This window comes from Belonocnema kinseyi, chromosome 8 (assembly GCF_010883055.1).
Source record: "Belonocnema kinseyi isolate 2016_QV_RU_SX_M_011 chromosome 8, B_treatae_v1, whole genome shotgun sequence".
NCBI classification, from domain to species: Eukaryota; Metazoa; Arthropoda; class Insecta; order Hymenoptera; family Cynipidae; genus Belonocnema; species Belonocnema kinseyi.
The window spans coordinates 64929577-64950132 of record NC_046664.1 but is presented as its reverse complement, the minus strand read 5'-3'; the positions used below and the strand labels follow the sequence as shown (position 1 = coordinate 64950132).

The following is a 20556-nucleotide window of genomic DNA, read 5'->3' as shown; positions in this document are numbered from 1 at the left end:
TGTCAAAGTAGCCGTCTTCATGCCCTTGATACGCAATGTACTATTATAGAGTCGAGGCGAAAAATAGATAGACCAAAAAAGCTGTTGACGATCAACACGAAAATAACGAAAATAAAGCGGTAAATGAGTTAACTAACCGATGTGATAATATGATTAACAATACAAGCTTTCTGGATATATAAGAAGAGATAAACGATTTAGGTAATATTGAAGATGACACCGTGTGTGCACTTTTCGCACACATTAACGACAATCCTGCATCACGCAAAGAGGCAATGCAAACAAAAGAAGGAGAAATGTAGCAAGAGGCTATCAACGATGATTTCAACTCTATGAAACACACCAAAAATTTGTAACACCTATAATGACAACAAATTTAAGAAAGCCGAATATTTTGACTCTAGGTGGGTGCTACAAAGCAAATTAGATGAGAACGTTGACACAAAATATAAAGCAAGATTAGTGATTAGAGGTTTTAAAGACAAAAATAATTACGACTTGGTAGATTATACCTTTAGCACGATTACCTTTTCATGATCACGATTATCTTCAGTAATGTCCATAATCGTAATAATCAATAAAAATATTTTAGATGTATACTATTTAGACGTTAAAACTGCTTTCTTTAATGGTACGATAAATGAAGATATCTATATGGAAATCCCTGAAGGAACTCAATATTCGGAAGAAACAAGAAAACCTAAAGGGTGTAAAATGAAATGAGCCTTATATGGTTAAAGAATAAGTCCTAAATGTTGAAATAGAAGATTTACTGAGTTAGTATTGAATTTCGGTCCGACAAAAGATGCAAGTGAACCTTGTCTGTTCACATGGAGAACGATTCTTAATTTTATTGCTGTATGCTGATGACATATGGCACTTTCGGCCAGTAACGATAAAATTAAACTTGAGGTGAAATTAAAGTTGCAACAAGAATTTGAAATGAACGAATTGAGCGAATCACAAGTTTCTTGGTATAACGATTAGGCGGGACAAAGAAGATCAAGCGATAAGTTTAAGTCAGGAAAAATATATAGATAAAATTCTTACGAGTTTTAAATTTAACGAAATGAATGCTCAAAGAAATTGAATTGTCACCACTCAAGTCGCAAATTAAAAAAAAAATTAGAGAAGAAAATAACGAAAGCATCTTGTAAAAAAAAGTATCCAGCTATCCTACTTGTTACGCTGAGTACGTTGCAATGAGTGAAACATACCAAGGAATAATAGCAATATATGGATTCCTAAAATTAATTCTGCTGACCTATGCAACTTTGGTCGGATAATAAATCTGCAGAAGCTAATAGCAATATGAAAGAGTGTGTTGAACGAAATTTCGTTAAAATAAGTTTGATTTCTTCGAAAAATGAAATAGCCGACATATTCACAAAACCTCTTTCATTTGAAATACATAAACGATTAGTTAATAAAATCACAGACGATATCAACCTTTAAAAAAAATTCAAGTTTGTTACGCTCATATATGCAATAATCTTTCTATTAGTTACAGAAAATAGAATGGTATGAAGAAAGAATGAATACTAAAGTAAAAAACAAAACAACATATATTGTTACAAGAGTGTTGGAAATAGTAACTTTAATATCTCTATAGAACCTTAGTCAATAAGAGAGTAATCTATTACCAGCCCATTGTCGGGAAGGAGTGTTAGAATATTAAGGGCGCCTATGCACTTGTGTGTGAATGTGGGGATTCGTTCCCCTTCGGCCCTACAATGTTCACTCCCACTCCGCGACAGGTCTCTGCTGGCTCTCGCGCTCGTCCTAATTAGTAATGCAGAATCATGCGTAGTATAAAGATGGAGTGAGCACTTTTATTACTATTAAAGAACTTGCCTTCAATATAAAAGTGTCTTTTTAATTCAAACACCCTGTCTGTACCTCCATCTATTTTCGATAGGAAATCATACATGAATCATCACAGGAAAATTTAGTTTTAAACGGAACATCAACTTTAAAATGTTTAATTCAAAATGAACTTTAATTATTTAACGGAGGTGATTGGTAACACTATACACAATACGAAGAACGAAATGATATTTATTGCAAAAGTAAAACAACATCTTAAAAAAATTTCCCGGTTGTCAAACAAATTCCCGGCTATTTCCCGGTGCTCAAAATTCCAGGCCAGTTTCACCCTGTTATTTTACCTTTCTTTTTTCTGCTGTAAAAATAGTCCAATTTCATTCACTTGAGAATATTATCCGGAATAAAAATAACACATCTGTTTTTCTCTGACATTAGATCATCCAATGTCTAAATCTAACAAAACTAAATTGGAATTGGCGTTGTTGGTCATTTTGTACAAAATGCCTCAGGAAACTGAAACCGGCTTGTAGACTAATAATAAAATCCTAAGCATAGGCACAGATATTCTCGAATGATATAGAGAGTACAGCATGGCAGTATGCAGCTCACGATATGTTACAGTTTATGTTAGCAAGTCTTGGGCGTAGTCAGTATTTTTTTTCTTGCTTTTTTTCCGGAAGGCAAGTTGAAGATTTCTCTGGCATCTTTGTTCTCTTTATTGCCGGAGATGCATATGCAAATCAGGTTGCATTTCCTACAGGAAACCGTATGAACATTTTGAGCTTAAAGGTGCTCTAGGAGTTCAATCGTTGTTTCGACCAACCTATGTCTTAATTCGCCAAAAGAAATGAATTACAAAAAGTATTCCTACAACTGTAAGTGTGAAAAGCATCAGCAATATTTATTTAAGAAAAATCATTTCCAATGACAGTATATTACGAAATACTTATACACATATAATTAATATTTCGATCGTTCAATCAATTTACGGTACGCAATTAAAGATTTTAATTAATTAACATTAAGGCCACTTAGCTTTAAATGTTCACGTTTTCAAATGGAAATATACATTTATTGCAATAACTTTTTCAACTGATTATGTCACTGGTTTAAATATAAACTCATATCAAATAAATTTCATAATATAAATTAAAGCATATTTGTAATAAATATCTCTGGTGAAAAAGAATCGTTATCTACTAAGAAGATTAATATCATAAACCAATAGCAACTTCAAGTTTTATAATCTATAGTGCTATAAATAGACACCTGTTTATATTTTTAACAAAACGAAAATTTTAAGTACACGCACAGTTAATTTTTATCAACGAATCTAATTATCGTTTACTTGTATAAAGATAAAAGTTTGCGAGTTCTATCGATTGTGAGTCATTTCCTTGTAAATGTACTCGTAAGTACGTTCACTTTCTTCTATTATTCTTTTTCCTCAATTAGTTGCTTTGCTATTAAAGTTAATTTGAAATTACACCTTTTTTCAAAAGGTTAAGAGAGTCTTGAATTATATGTTAAACATAAAATATTACATATTTTTAACTGCAAGTTCTAAGTTATTCCACTGATCTGATAAAGCTCTAAGTTTGAAATGCATTCAATTCGTAAACCCTCAAATTGATTGATTTCCAGTATTAAATGTTTGATAATGAAATTGTTTAAGTTTGTAATATAAACATTTATCCCATTATAGGTTTCCAATTTAAAGCGCGCATATTTAAGTGTGACTAATTAAGATTGCAAGTTTTTCGCTATTCGTCCTAAAAAGCTTGACAACCAGCCACGGCCGAATTCAAAATTATTTATTTAGACTAAAAATCTACAGTCATTCATAGATACATTCAGACATTCATAAAGACGACCATTCAGGCATCAGACAAACACATTCGTGAAACCCTGTTTTCCGGGTTCAGAAGGTCTCAAAACGTGGACATTTGAAAAAAATGGAGGGGGTGGGGGGGGGGGCAAATTTTACAGAAATCTAATACCTTCTCTGATCAAAATGTAAAAATAATGCATTTTTAACCATTAAAACCGAGAAATACGTTTTTTTTCAACAAAAAGGCTGTAATAAATATTTACATTTTCAAACGATAGATTAATTTCTAAACAAATAGTGTAACTTTCTACTAAAATAGTAAAATTTGCAACCAAATTGTTAAATTTAACCAAGAAAGCTGAATTTTCAACAAAATAGTTGAATCCTTAACTAAAACAGATTTATTTTCAATCAAACCGTTGCATTTTCAAAAACCAAAAGGATACATTGTTCACCAAGAACATTATTTTTCTTCCAAAAAAGACCGATTTTCAACTACATAGTTGAATTTTGAACTAAAAAAGCTCAATTCTTAATTAAAAGTATCAATTAAAAAAAAGAATAGTAACATTTGCAGTTAAATTAATTCAAAGCCAAAAAAAAAGGAATTGTCAACTAAAATGCTGAATCCTTTTTAAAAACTTTTAACTGAAAGTAATTGGATTTTCTGGTTAGGTGCTAATATTTCAGTTCGTATGGAGGCGAAAAAAGATCGAGGAAAAGGGGATCTCTTTGAAAACAGGGTACAAAATAAGAATTCTTTTTTAAAAACTGGAAAAGAGAGGAATAGATAAAATAGTGTTAATCCTGAAATATGCAAGTTATTTTAAAACTTAATACAGTGAACCCTAGATATGGGACTCCCTGATAGAGTTCTTCCGAGAATTGACGCCGCGCCGCCAGTAGGAGTAAATGGCGCTGCGAGGGGTGAGAGGCTGTCGCTCAGGCGTGAACAAACAAAAGCGTTTTCTACGAAACGGCCCTCTATCTCGGTAATTACTAACAAGGTCAGCACCAAAATCGGTCCAGTATCAGTTTCACTGTACTAAGTTATCATTGAACAGTACAGTTGCAGGGGCACCTGTTGCAACATTTGCGCAAACTTTGTGAAGATTTTTCATCAGAAATCGTACTAAACATTATCTAAATTCGTAACGTTATACTTCCACTGGCAATAGTTTGATTTAATTAGGTTTAATAACTTATCTAATTTATTGCGTAAATAGTAAAAAATGGTAAATTTATAGTAGCGAAATAGTAGAGCTTTGGTCTTGTGTAGAATGTAAAGAAAGCAAAGTGCAATGAACCTTGTTAATAGAGAGGGAATGAGGAACTTGAGATTAAATTAAGTAGTTGCGCGTCGCACGATTTGACGTTTCACAGCGAGAGGTGTTACGCACGCGAATAAGAGAATGACAGCTGAAATGGCTCGAGTTCAGTTTTTTTACTCCATGAGCAGTCGCCTCTTTTAGATATAAAAGTAGTTTGATAACAATGTCACTATGCAAGATCAGGACAACAGATTTCTAATTATAGAGTTGTCAACTCATTCTACTTAACTCTTAACAGCCTCTAATTATTTTTCAAGCATACCTTTTAAAGTTTCTAAACTGCAAGTCATACAAGCTCATATTAAAGCTTGATAAATTATTTGAATATTTAAGTCAATTCGTAACATTTAAAATTCATGCAACAATTTGAACTTGAAACTTGCAATATTCAAATAGTCAATTGTCAATGTTCTTACTTTTTACTTTTTTACTTTTAACACCAAAATTTCCACAGAATATAATTTTGAAAATTAATTCCTCTAAACTACTAACCGTAACATTAATCCATTTTTTTCTTTTTCATGTGAGATAACTGATCGAATTTTGACAAATCAAATCTATATTTTTATAAAATATAAAATCGAACTTAAGGGTTTCGTAAGAACGGGTACGGATACGATTTTTTTTGTTGAAAATTATCAATCCCGTATGTTGGGTTTGAGTTCAATTTCACTCAATTTTGAGAATTTTTGCATAAAAGCCTACATGTTTAAGTATTTACACAGCACCGCTATATGATAAGTATTTTCCTGAATGTTCTCGGTATTTTTCATCACATTATACACATAAAACATATCTCCACGTAAAAAAATGCAGATCTACACAGTGCGTTTAAATACTATAGTAATGGTATGAGGGGCTAGTCACTGAGAAATCTTAGATTGCTGCACTGGAAATCTTAAGAGAACTCTTTGAGGAACTCTTAGAAATCTTGGAAATCTTTCGCCAAGCGTGGAGCATTAAGATCATCTCACGTTGGTGATGCACACCCTATCTCGGTTAGTCGAACGAACGGCCGACTCCATCCGAACGCCGCCGAGCTTAGTCGAGTCTCATTTCTCCTTCAGAGTCCCGAGCTCGAGAAGTTTTGGAAATCTGGGCAATCCCAGCAATCTCAAAGAAATCTTAGCTCTCGCTGCGCGAATTCGGTTGAGACTGTCACATTCATAATTTTAAGATTTCCAGATTTCTCAGTGAGTAGCTCCTCGTAATAGTATATTTCGATATGAGAGGCCAAATGGGCGGTATGCTCACTGCGATTATGACGTCCCAGCACGAACTAGAACGCGAGCCAAAGTGTGAATGATGAGACTTCACGTGAGCAAGGTGCACCTACCTGCCCATAAAGCCTCTGGTATCGAATACGATTTTTCTATACAAATTACTATTCAAAACCTGAGATGGCCTATTTCCATTTAGATACATCGAGTATAACGTAACTGACCCAACATGATGATGACATAGTAATCCTTAAAGACACTAGATGGCACTAAGAGTAAAAGTGGTGAGCAACCTGTTTTGGTAACCTTGGAGGGCATTTTGCTCACCGGTGAAAGCATTTTCCTCGTCGATGCTGAGGACTTCGGTCATCGCTTTCGAACACCATGCGGAATAGAAAATTTTCGATGTCCGTAAACTGTGGAAAAATGAGGGTTCTGCATGTCTGTGTGAAGAAAAAGATTTTTTTTCAATGGTTACAATGAATTTTTCTATGAAGTTTCGGATCTTAATTGAATTCTGTGATTAAATATAAAAGAAACTAGCATTCCTACCATCTTAAAATTATGTCCGTTTATCGATAAACGAACTAAGAAAAATATTTTTTTGAATGCAGTTTATTTGAATTAAGTCCAATTTTATTTGAGTTAAACGAAATTTATCTAAATTTTAGAAAAAATATTAATAATTTATGTCATTTCAAGAAATTTGGTGTGCATCAAGTAAAATTTGCCCAAATATTGTATATAAATAGTATTGCCGTCCGGAAATATATGCCAGATTTTAATTTTCTGTACCAGAATATGTTTCTGGATTTTATTTTGCTCTGCCGGCATATTTTATTTTTAACGCAATTGAATTATAAAGAATTCCGAACAATTCGGGGCTATTTCCAAAAAGTTGAAAAATTCGCCTCCGGCCGTATATCCCGAAATAGAAAATTAAGAGGTAATCTGTCTGACAGATTGTAAAGGATTTCAAATAATGCAAGCTTAACTGCAACAAGTTTAAAACTAAACTCTGGCAAAATATGCTGGGTGTTTTTTTATGGACCGCGATGTTTATACAGAACGAGCCGTAGCATATGACACTTTCGACGGAGATTCTTGTACTCGTTATATGGCATGAAAATCCGCAGTTACACTGTTAACATGCATGTGTTGAAGGACAACTATTTTTGATCCCGTCCAATCTTTAAGTAATTTCAAAGGCCTACCATTGTACTTTCGACTCAGGAAACTATAGTCTGATATGGCCAATGAATATATTTCACAAAATTTCAGTGACCAATAACACAATAATTGGCCTATATGCTATTCACTGGCTTATCGTGGCCAATAATTTTGTTTTTTATATTAGTGCTAATTTATTTAAATATGAAATATTTGTTACTTTTAACGCTTAACTTATTATGGTAAATTGATGTCCATAATCCTGGTAGGACTTATTGAATATCCATTTTGCGATACGGCATGCATAATAGATGTTCATAAAAACTACGAAAATTAAGGCTATTTAAAACTAATTTTATCCAAACTTCAGATACGCTTTATTTAATTTGCACAGCAGTATTCCCCTCTTTTTGTCGTCTTACCACTTACACTTGGGAGCAAAAGTTTCTGGCAAAAAAATGAGTCAATATTCAAAGTTGTATATCTCCGTCAAAAACGCATGTTTCTTAAAAAATCTAACGCGGTTTTAAAGTGTTAACCACTTTTTGATAATTTTTGGTCGTTAAAAACCGTCTGTGATTTTTGAATCTGTTTAATTTTTTATTTGATTAAGATTTAATCAAAAATGCAACTCTTTGGTTGAAAATTAATATGTTTTAGTTGAGGATTTAAGTTTTTTGTTCAAAACTCGTTTTGATCGGTTAAATCCAACTGTTTTTGAAATTTCAATATTTTTCGTTGACATGTCAACTATTACATTTTTCTAACAAAACTCATCTTTTAAATGGAAATTTAACTTCTTGGTTTCAAGATGAGCTGTTTTCTTAAAACTTGATTTTTCTAAATTTGAAAATTCAACATTTTAATTGAAAATTCGTTTTTTTGGTGGTTTGAAAATGAAAATTTAACTACTCTGTTGAAAAATCAACTGACTGGTTCAAAATGAACTTTTATTTTAAAAAATTCAACTGTTTTGTAGAAAAATATTTTTTTTTTTAACTGGAAAAATCAACAATCTGATACCAAATTCAACTCTTTGGTACACAATTAAAATTTTTTGTGGAAAATTCGTTTTTTTTTAAAATTAATTCTTTTGAATTTAAATGTAACTACTCCATTTTTGTTTAAACATTTTTTCAGTTAAAGAATTCAATTATTTGCTTAAAAATGTATTTATTACGTTTTCAATTGATCCTTTTTGGTTCAACTGTTTTTTATTTAAAATAAAAATATTTTCTTGGTTAAAATATCACCTATTACATTTTTCTTTGAAAATTCATCCTTTTTGTTAAAGCTTTAACTAATTGGTCGAAAGTTGAACTATTTTGCTGATTCATAAGAAACAGTAAGATTTTATCAGCCCCCCCCCCCCCCAACCAATATCGTCTAACGTTATTTTTCGATGATCCCTAAATAAAATCACAAACAAATTTAGTCGGTAAAAATTACGTAAGATATTCGGAGTGGGGGCGAACTTACGGACCCTAACGCAAAAAGCTACGTGGTTCGAAATTTAAGAAAAAAATTGACATAATTTAGGCACAGCCCCTTCAGAGGAAAACTGGAAGAAAAAATGGTTTTTAGTGTCATTTTTTTCGCTCACAAAAAGAGTAAAATAGTGTCAACATTATTATGAGTTCGAGGCACTGTATCTGAATCGTATACGTCGTATAAATATTCTACCTTCACGAAACGCTGCAAAATGTAGTTGATTGATCACATAAGCCATTGTAATAGGTCTATCAAGCTAGCACCCCCACAAACGAAATTCTTAAATTTCTTTGTATCAGCATTTTGGGCTTTTTTGGGGCTGTATTCCCCATTTTTGGGCTCCACTACTTTTTATGAACATTCAAATTTCGAGTGGAGATGCTGGCTTCAAAACACAAAATGTACCAGATTTTGGGCTTATTTTTGGGCTCTCGAATGCACCACATCAACATTCAGAAGAACCACCCTTATGTACAAAAACACCAACCAATTAGTAAAAATTTAAACATTGATGTTGGCATTTTTGAAGAGCCCAAAAATCAGAGACTCTATTTGCACTGTAAAATTCGAAAAATATCAGAGACTCTAGTAACAGTGTAATATTCCGAAAAAGATTATTTTTGGATAAAATCATGTTTGATTGTTAAAAAGGGACTGTTTTCTAACGTTAAATGTTGGAGACCAAAAATCGAAGTAAGTAGTTTCGAGGAGTTAAAAATCGGAGACTCCACTGACACTGGTAAATTCTCAAAAATATTATTTTTTCACAAAATCATATATACGTGGTAGAGAAGGGTTGATTTTATACTCCACTGACTCCATTGAGACTCCACTGACACTGGTAAATTCTCAAAAATATTATTTTTTGACAAAATAATATATACGTGGTAGAGAAGGGTTGATTTTATACGTTAAGGGCTGGAGCCCAAAAATCGAAGTGGATATTTTAGAGAAGCCCAAAAATCAGAGACTCTATTGAGGCTCGTAAATTCTTTAAAAGATTTTTTTGACAAAGTCATATCTACGTGGTAGAGAGGGGTTGGTTTTAGACGTTAAGGGTTTGAGCCCAAAAATCGGAGTGGGTATTTTCGAGGAGCCCAAAAATCAGAGACTCTAGTGACACTAGACAATTCTCAAAAATATTATTTTTTGATAAAGTCATATATACATGGTAGAGAGGGGTTGATTTTAAACGTTAAGGGTTGGAGCCCAAAAATCAGAGTGAATGTTTTAGAAAAGCCCAAAAATCAGAGACTCCATTGAGGCTCGAAAATTCTTTAAAAGATTTTTTTGACAAAATCATATCTATGTGGTCGAGAGGGATCTAAAATCAACCCCACTTTACCACGTAGATATGACTTTGTTAAAACATAATCATTTGGAGAATTATCCAGTGGCAATATAGTCTCTGATTATTGGTCTCCCCGAAAATAACCATTCCGATTTTTGGGCCTTAACATATAACGGCTAAAATAAACCGCTCTCCACCACGTATATATGACTCGAAAAATAATCTTTTTGAGAATTTACCAGTGTGAATGGAGTCTCCGATTTTTGAGCTCCTCGAAAATACTTACTCTCATTTTTGGTCTCCAACACTTAACGTTAAAAAACAGTCCCATGTTAACAATCAAACATGATTTTGTGAAAAAATAATCTTTTTCGGAATGTTACAGTGTTACTAGAGTCTCTGATATTTTTGAATTTTACGGTGCAAATGTAATCTGATTTTTGGGCTCTTTAAAAATGCCAACATCAAGGTTTAAGTTTTTACTAATGGGTTGGTGTTTTTGTACATAGGGGCTTTTTTCTCAATTCTTGTGTGGTGCATTCGAAATCCCAAAATAAGCCCAAAAGCTAATGCATTTTGTGTTTTACAAATTTTAATTTTCGCGAGGGGTTGGTTTTTTGAAAATGGGGATAGTTTTTGGATTTTTTTTCTTGCATTCGGGAGCCCAAAATAAGCTGAAAATCCTGGCGTTCTTTGTTTTTTCCGAATTTGAGTTTTCACATAGGGGGTAGTTTTGTTTTTAGTTAGGGTGGTTTTTGGAAATTGGTTGCTGGCGTGCAAGAGCCCAAAAAAGCCCAAAATTCCGACGTATTTGATTTTCTTTTTCTTTTAATTTTTATATAGTAGAGGTGCTGGCTTGATTCAAGTCAGCACCTCCACTCGAAATTTGAATTTTCATAAAAAGTAGTGGAGCCCAAAAATCGGCCATATAGTAAAAAAAAGCCCAAAATTCGGATACAAAGAAATTTGGGAATTTCGTTTGTGGAGGTGCTAGCTCGATAGACCTCCATTGTATGATGTGGGATTTGAATAATACTTGTGCTTTTAGGTCAACATGATTTTTTTCTTACTGTAGGATGCGTATGTAAAAGGGCCGAGGAAAAATTACCAACTTCTTAGAGAATGGTAGAGTCGTATCTGCTTGTTTATATACATGCAGACTCATATTACTTCACACAATGAGCACGTGTCGCACATTGCAAATGTAGGTATGAGTTGAAGAGCGAATGCGCGTGTCTCTTAGCTTATTAAGTGGGAGTCAATAAGAATTTTCATTAGAATTCGTATCATGGCGATGGAGTTGCAACTAGAGATAGTTCCTGGTTCTGTCAGAGACCAACATAGAAGGATATAAAAAGTTTTGGTGTTAATAAAATGACCTCGCGTTGACTCTAACACGCTTTTGGAAAAATTTACGAACCTCATTTGATGCTGAGGATACTGAGTCCGAGGGGTGGGAAGTAACAGCTGCTGTTTTGAACAATGTGCTTGGATCTGAGGGGCGACGACTCTCGGGGGGGACCGATTGAATTCGGAATTTTACACCTCAGAAAAGGTTACATAGCAACCAAAATTATGCCACTAAACAACTAGTAAAGATAGTATATTGCCATTTTTAAAGAAGTTTTTAGTTAGTATTTTCATCTTTGTTACGAATCTTCAGAGGCAATGCTTGATTATCCAAAAAATACGTATATGAACTGACGTTTTTTCTCTTTATTATGTGTAAGATTCTACAGGTTGCTAGAGAGTAAAAAGAGGGCCGAGTAAAAAGGAAGCCAGTGGTTGGTTTTCAACGATGACACAAGAACGAGTCAGAGACACATACATTGCTCACTTCTCTTATTTGTTTTTTTCTTGCCTTTTTTCGGTCCCCTTTGGGTCGTAGTAATCTGTGAAGTGCCATAATATTCTCCTAGTGGAGCTATTTTGGTCGATCATCTCTTGAGAGACCAAAGACGGATACTGAAGCCTGCCATCGTGGCATGAAACTTGGGATACACATTACACACGATAGAAGTCGAATCGCTTGCAACAGTTCGCAAAACTAAATGCGCCATATATATGTACGAGTTTTCTCATGCAACGTCACACTTACTTGCCGATATAAGGAGATCATAATTCACTACGTTGTTACAGAGTTGGCGAGATAATTTCTGACCGAGATATGCAAATGCACCTTTGTACTTGCGAAAGATCTCTCGCGGAGTGCAGAGGATTGAGGCTTTAAAGGTCACCACGATTGGGACAAGAAGAAATAAGTGGGCGGCAAAAATTGTCTTGGACATTTTAAATTCAAGGTTGAAAGTTGGATTTGGCTGAATAATGAGAAACGTGAGCTGTAACGCTGAGAGTAATTTGCAACGTTAACTTGGATCAGATTTTGCTCAATTCCATTTAATACACATTCTTATGGAAATTAAAAGAATATCACTTCAAGGTAGAGAGCGCTGAAATGGTAAACTGTTTCAGCACGTTTATAAGATTTCTTCGAGATGTTTTGACGACTACAGACTAGACACTAGACTCATTTACATTGAAAACGAATTCACCATCGTGAATGTGAATAGACACGAGTTGAGGTAAAAAAATATCAGCGGCATCTAAAAAATGTTGTGTCTACTCATTTTTAGCAACATCGTACGTGGAAGGAATGTACTTATAAAAGCCGAAGATTTTGTTGATGTAGTTAAAGACCCATTATTTTATTATACTCTTTATGTTCTATGTGCGACATCTTCGAATGGCATTTGTGCGATGCGCGTGTCACCATGCGACTAACGTTCACTATTTAATGTCTACTTATGCCGACGTACCACTATGCCGAGTCATTACTCAACCACCGTTACTATTTGCTTATAGTCTATCTATAGATATACAATTGAATATTACGACTTGGAAGTATTACTGGTAAATAGCAAAATGGAATTCTTACTCAATACTTTTTTACTATATCATTTTCTATTCACACAAATCCCACGGTGTCAAAATTCTATCCGAAAGTGGATCAAATGTCAATGGCGTGGATCAATGGAGAAGCAGCTGACAATTACTAATTCCGACAACCACTACTAATTGAAAATTACTGCGCAGATGTCGTTTGTTTTTCCATTGTGCAACGATTTGATCCTTGTTTGGATCAAAATTTGACACCTTAGGATTTGGTGTGTTTACATCCACTCGTCTAAATGATGATGCAATTATAAATATCGTATCATTTTCTTTTAAAAGCAAACTTGGAGCCAAAAATAGGCTGAACTTTTTTCTCGGATACAAATAAAATTGTGCACTTGATTAAATTAGAATGGAATTGTTTCTACATAAGAAAATGTTTGTTAAAGTATTTTGTTTTAATTGCACTGTGTCATAATAAAAATAAACATATCAACATGCCTGGATTATCGTGCGGCCTAAAGATAAAGACTTCTATTTGAGATTCATTGTTGTCGCAACAGGCACGAATGGCGCAGTCTTATCGCGAGAATATTTCGTGTAATGTCCCAGCAATGAATTTCCCCCAAGAAATAAAGGATGATCATAAATCATACAGTAATAAATGTTACTGCAATTTTTATATTATTCGTATTTAGCGACGTTTCAATAATAACGAATCTCTCATTTGCAATAAATAAATTGTCATCTTTTTCACTTCAAACGGTAGACATCGAGGTGTTTATACTGTCTTCCAAAACATCGAAGATATTTTTTTCCTTTTCCCACTAAATAAAATAGTTTAATGAAAGCTCCGTTAAGCTGGTAGGATAACATTGCAAAAATGGACTGAAAATCTATAGGGAATTTAGGGCGCATTTAGGGCTAATTTAAAGCCCCATTGCCAAATTTAATGCTCTTCATTTAAACAAAAAAAACTGATGGTCATGCTAGTTTAACGTTATTAGTGTTTAAGCAACTTTACCACAAAAAAATTAATTTTCGTTTCTGTTGCATAATTTCAGGCTCATTTAAGGCTCCTGAAATATCATCGTCACAAGGTCGTGCGATATTTCCTTAGCCCTTTTTTGTTATATATGGTATTGTGCCACCTTAACGTTATAAAAACACGTGAAGAAAACCATAAAATAAATTTTTACTCTTCGCCTAATTCAGGGCTCCTTAAGGACTAATTTGGGCCGGAATTCCCAAATTTTGGGTTCTAGTATTTTTTGTAAAAATAGATTAAAAATGGTTTAAACATTTTTTTAAATGTTTAATTATTATACTCCCCGAGCCCTAAATTATTCTATCAGGTGAATTTTCTGTAAAGTCTTTTTATTACGTTTTACAGCAGTCTTGAACTAACTTATTGTTAAGCTATTTCAAACACTATTTTATACAAAAAATAAAAGAGCCGAAAATTGGAGACCACTGGCCCAAATTAGTCCTAAATGAGCCCTAAATTATGCGAGGAGTGAAAATGGGTATTATGGTTTTCTTCATCTATTTTGTATAACGTTAAGGTGGCACAACACCATATATAACAACAAAAAAGGAGGAAAGGAAATATCGAGCGACCTTCGGACGATGATACGGCAGGAGCCTTAAATGAGCCTGAAATGATGCAAGAGAAGAGAAAAAATTTTTTTTGTGAATTTGTTTAAACGAAAATTGTTTAAATTTTTTTTTAAATATTTAATTATCATATTCCTAGAGCCCTAAATGATCCCTAAATTATTATATAAAGTGTGTTTTCTGTAAAAAAATTTTTATTACGTTTTATAGCAATCTTGAACTAACTTATTGTTAAGCTATTGCAAACACTATTTTTTACAAAAAATACTAGAGCCCAAAATTTAGTACTACGGGCTCAAATTATTCCTCAATGAATAATTGTTTAGTGGTAAATTTGTTTAAACAATAATTGTTTAAACAATTTTTTGTTCAATTTAAATATCATATTCATCGAGCCCTAAGTGAGCCTTAACATGTAGAAGAAGAAATTTGTTTCGTTCATTTTTACTAGAAGTGTTTAAACAAAAATTGTTTGAACGATTTAAAGAAATTTTTTATTATCATATTGCCAGAGCCCTGAATGAGCCCTACATTATTTTGGAAACAAACAATGCCTAAGCCGTTTTTTTCTCTGTGTGATCCTGCTAGGTTAACGTTAAGCTAGCGCCACCACAGGTTTTTTCGAAAAATTGCGGAGCATTAAATTTGATAATAGGGCATGAAGTAAGCACTAAATAAGCCCTAAATTATAGAGCAAAAAAAAATTGCAAACTTATTTTTTTTAATATGTGTGGCTCTTCTACTTTAACATTAAGCTAGCATGACTACCAGCTTTTTTGTTTAAATCAAGAGCATTAAATTTGGCAATGGGGCATTAAATTAGCCCTAAATTCCCTATAGGTTTTCAGTCCATTTTTGCAATGGGGTCCTGCCAGTTTAACGGACCTTTTAATCAATCGACCTTAAAAGGTTGAGGTATGTTTATTTTTCCAAATTGAACAAACCGGTCGCGATTCTACTTGGTTCGCGATTCAGCGTGTCGAATGTATCCTGATTGAGAAACGAAAAAATAGCTGCCGAGATAAGTAGAACGAACACTATTGTTTATGGATTCGATGAGGTGAGAAAGAACACCACGTAACGGTGTGACAAAAAAAAAATAAAGGAAAGATAAATGATATGCTAAATAATAATAAATATATATATTAGAATATGTGTTAATAATAAAACGATCAAAATAACTAACTCTCGGGTAAGCTATTTCGACCCGAATCCTACGGGCAGAAAAAAAAGTCTTCTAATTTTTCAGAATGGTGAATGATATGTCTGTAAATTTGTGAAATACCCGAAAATTCTGTAATGATTACAGAAAAGTCAGGAAGCTTTAAATAAAAAGATATGTACGCTGTCACTATTTCAAGATGGATCGCCTGTAATATTGCCAATTTATTTTTTATATATATGAACCTCAGTAATTACAAAATAGTTCTATAATTATATTTCGAAACTAATAGGCATAATAGATGTTTGATTACCTTAAAGGAAAGAACAACGAATGTTTATCTGGCATATGAGAAATCCATTTAGGTTATTAATTTTGTGTATCGTTCAAGGTGGCTGAAAAAACATAGACTCTTTTAGAAACGGAACAAAACGATTTCAGATTCAAATTTAAAATTGATATATTATTATTATATACGAATCCTCTCTCTAAATATGAATCAGTAGAAAACCCACGGATTGAAATAGTAGTCAGACATTTCACTGATTAATCAGTGATTTCGGACTTGTTCAGTATTCAGTTCAGTAACACTAGAATACATCATGTGAAGCATAACCTCTAAATTTTTAAGTTAAGCGTTGTTGTTATTCTTTTACTTAAGTAGCAAGAAGAATTCCTTAATGAAATTGATTTTTTAATTTTCGGGCTGTGAGTTTGCTGAATTAACTCGTGGATAAATATACTGTAACTCGTATAGGAATTACTTACTTAATAGACCGTGGGCTCACAACGTAAATGGCAAGGTGATACGGATAAGGCCAATTCTCACCTGATATGTTCGTCTGATGATGAGGAAGTAAAAGTGGGTGTCTGGCACGTGTAAGTGGATGCATTTACCGGTGGCGACCTGCCAAAGGTGCATATTTTTGACAGTTAACTAACGTGACTCGCATAAGGTTGAAAATTGGTGTACATGTAGGGGCTGACATTAGAAATACCACCTGCGCATTTCCAGGCACTTACCTGGAAGCGAAAATGTTGCCAGGCGGCTTCGAAGTCGCCGGACATTCAGGTGAAATTTCTTGAAATTGATTTTACAGGCAAAAGTTTGAAACAAAAGTTGGCCCACTCCCAGAGATTCATTTTTTCATTTTTTCGAAAATTATTAGAAGACAAAAGGTACTCTACTGTAGGTATACTCCAGATTAATACGAAGTATTTTATCAAAATGTTAATATATACCAAGTTATTCGCATTTTTCCTTCTTTTCCCCATTTTTTCTATCACCTTTTTTGTCATGTTTCGTTTCGCGACCATGAGGTTTGAAGTTTTCCAGATTCTTTTTCGACGTAAGGGCGTTGGAATCAAGACCCAACCTCAAAACTGGATTTTCTCATTTTACTCCATAAATACTAGAATTACATCTTTTCTAGATGATTAGGGCTTCGTCCTCTTTTCAATTAAATCTTTAATCGGAGTAGAACATTGGCTAATTTCAATAGTTTTTGTATAAGGTGTTTTTTGTATTCTAACCCCAGCATTTGAAAAAAAACCGTCTCCCATAAAAGTTATTGAAATTTAACAATTTTTCACTCCGAATAAAAATTTGAATCAATGCAGGAATAGGCCCTAATGATTTAAAAAATATTCTAGTGTTTATGGAGTAAAATGAGAATTCAATTTTGAGGCTTGCTCCTGGTTCCAAAACATTTACAATTAACATTTTCTTTTTCATCAATAATATTTGGAACCATTCTGCCACAAAAGCACATACGAGCTATATTCCATTTTTCTTCAGAAATCTGGAATTTGTTAATATTCTTAATGTAGCTCATAGTGCTTTTATGTAGGAATAATTTAATTATAAAAATTAGTATTGAATATGCAATTTAGGTCGCATCTAGATCTACTAGATTTTACTAGATTCACTAGAACGCGCCAGTACCGCAGTTGTAGATAGCGGCTAGTCAATTGGAGCGTTACATTTGCGCACCGCCCCAGGATAGTTGCTCGAGATAGTGCCAGTATAGACTCATGGCGGTCTGAGCTGCAAAAGTATAGCGCCATGAATTATTTCCACACGGGATATATTACCTTTAATACACATGGTTATATTAAAATTAATATTATTTTTAACAGGGTAAATCCACTCTTTATAGAAATTCCCAGACTTTTGCCAACTTTTTTTCAGAATCCCTGACTTTTCCTTTATTTTCAGGTTTTTCCTGACCTACGGTCATCCTGATATCATTGCAGAACTATGAGTACAATTGCCGAGGTCACGTGAACCTTCTGATACATTGTCCATAATGGAAAATTGGAAAAAGTACAAATATATTTAGTTATAATAGACGCGTTTGGTTGTCAGACTTTCTATTCAGTATTCCTTTCATCTATATCCAATAAATCAGTATCAAGTTTATATGCTGCAAACTGTGCTCAAAGATCTTCCACATTATGTGATTTATATGCGTTCAGTTTGATCTATAAGAAAATTAGGTTCCTATTTTTCACATTAAAACTATTATTGTATAAGTAGTTCGATTCACTTTGCAATGAGTATGAAGCAGACTTTTTTACAGATTTTTCATCAGTACATTTTGAATCTTAGACAGCCTTTTCATTTTCGGTAGAAGTATTGATAACATAAAAGAGTTTTAATTGTACAATTATTGATTTAATCCGATTCATCATCTTCTTCATAACTTTCCGGATATTGGGCTGTTCTTAGCTCCCTTTCATTTCGTGTCTTTGTTTCGAAATGTCGATGGTGCGAGAAATCTTACAGTAAATCAAATTTTCCGACGTGTAAAAAGGTTAGACGATAATGACTCCCACTTGCTTAATTTTTATGGTTGCTTGATCTCTAAATCTGAACTGGTGGAAAGTTGAACATCACTAAATAAAATAATGAAATACAACTAATATTCAGTAGACATGTTCACTAAAGTTTTGTGCTTCACTTTTCACTACTTCAGATTCAAATAGTGAAAATGTCTGGTGTGCTATATATGTATGTATTATCAGCCATAAAATAATAGATACGTATAATAAATAAATATTAAGGACAATATAAAGGCCGTGGAAATTTAGGGACACTGGCGTGTAGAAGCGGTGCATAAATAATTCATCGTAATCGTCGTTGAACTCGCGAATCGAATTGATTCCACTCCCATACGATCGCCACTTTCAAACCCGTACTTGCGACTTTGTTTATCGGCAGGTGTACGCAATCATCTTCAGTCTGATCGTCTCTTACAAGCTTTTCCCAGTTCTTTATCGAAAATGGAAAATAATGTATAAATTCTTTCGATGTATTTTATAAAAAGAGTAAATTAATTGCTTATATAAATAATGTATTTCAATACATCACACGGAAAAAAATTCTCGAGGCGAGCGAGTGAATCAAGAATATATTAAACTCAAAGAAAGTAACAATAAATTGTTCTCGTAATCAGTAATTTGGACAAAGTTGCTAAGTTCGAGAGTTTATTATTTTCGACAGATTGTGTATAATTTTCTTATCTTCACGGAGAAAAATGTATGTTTAAACGTAACATCTAGATGTTCAGGGTTAACATATTTTATGTTTAACTATAGGACAACAATCTAGATGTTCAAAGTTAGCATCTGTAGATCTTAAAAAGTGTGATGCTGCACTCTAGCATTCAAAATGTTCAGCTGAAATATCCGAGATATTACATGTATGGTTATGTCAAATAACGCCTGTAAATATTTAAGGAGTTTACTTATTTATGGTCATTTAAGGAATTAATTGATAACTTATTTGTGAATTTAAAATTAAACTTTAATGTTCGTACACGAAGGAAAAACAGATAAGAGGTATGAAATGTCGATCAGATGATACATTCAGTCAAGTTGAGGTTCTGTTAAATATTTTTAATTCAAAATAAAAACGGGGTAAGTAATCAAAGAACGAATGATCCATAATTGTAATATCGAAAATATATAGTGGTATAGTCGTCAAATTCCAACGCGCTATGCGCATGCGCTCGGACGGATTTAACATCTGAATGTGTTTCAGTTTAACATACAAATTTTTTTACGCCTAACATCTCAAAAAGATAGTAAATGTTTGGCATGAATATCTTCATGTTCGGTGCTACAATCTTACCCTTTGGACATATACATTTAAACATCAATTGTTCTCCGTGTTTAGATCAGAAAAACATTTAATTGTTATAGAAATATATTAACTTACAATAGCCATTTTTTCGTCTGGTATCGAGAAAATGAATTTCCCTGAAATCCGTATAATGCATTTGGAGGTCCAGTTTGTTGTTTTTCTCGCGTTTCTTGATATATCTCAATATATTTACTACCTACAATCGAAACACTTTTATATTACACAGGCCCACAAAAAGAAAAATGTAACCTGAGCAGATCACCAGACAAGTGTATTCTTATGTATTTTTCGTCGCTGAATCCGAACTCAGATTGGGGGGTTTCCCAGTTTTTTTTTCGAGAAAAATGCAAAAAACATGGTTTTTTTATGATTTTTCAATGGGTTTTCAAAACTAAAAAGCGAAAAAAATGAAAACGACCTGAGTACAAATTTGATTACTACGGATTGAAATAGATTAAAAACCATAGCTTCATATTTTTCTACGAAATTTTAATCCTTGCATGGCTTTGGAAACTGTCGCAACGCATAAAAAACCATATCCCCTGGAACTACAAGGAGCTGATTCGTTTAATTGAAA

The 20556-nt window shown here is 33.3% G+C and overlaps 2 protein-coding genes across 3 annotated transcripts in view; one reads left to right on the top strand and one right to left on the bottom strand.

Annotated features, from left to right (window-relative positions):
• Positions 1 to 20556, top strand: part of LOC117178519 — a 117277-nt gene that overhangs the window by 58717 nt on the left and 38004 nt on the right. The window lies entirely within an intron of this gene.
• Positions 1 to 20556, bottom strand: part of LOC117177775 (receptor-type guanylate cyclase Gyc76C-like) — a 245150-nt gene that overhangs the window by 217187 nt on the left and 7407 nt on the right. The window contains exon 1 of one of the 2 annotated variants that reach the window (XM_033368687.1): positions 16146 to 16227. The exons of the other annotated variant lie outside the window; for it this stretch is intronic. The gene's annotated coding sequence lies outside the window, so the exon portion shown is untranslated. Of the gene's footprint in view, positions 1 to 16145; positions 16228 to 20556 lie in introns of those variants that run through there. 2 annotated transcript variants of the gene reach the window in all.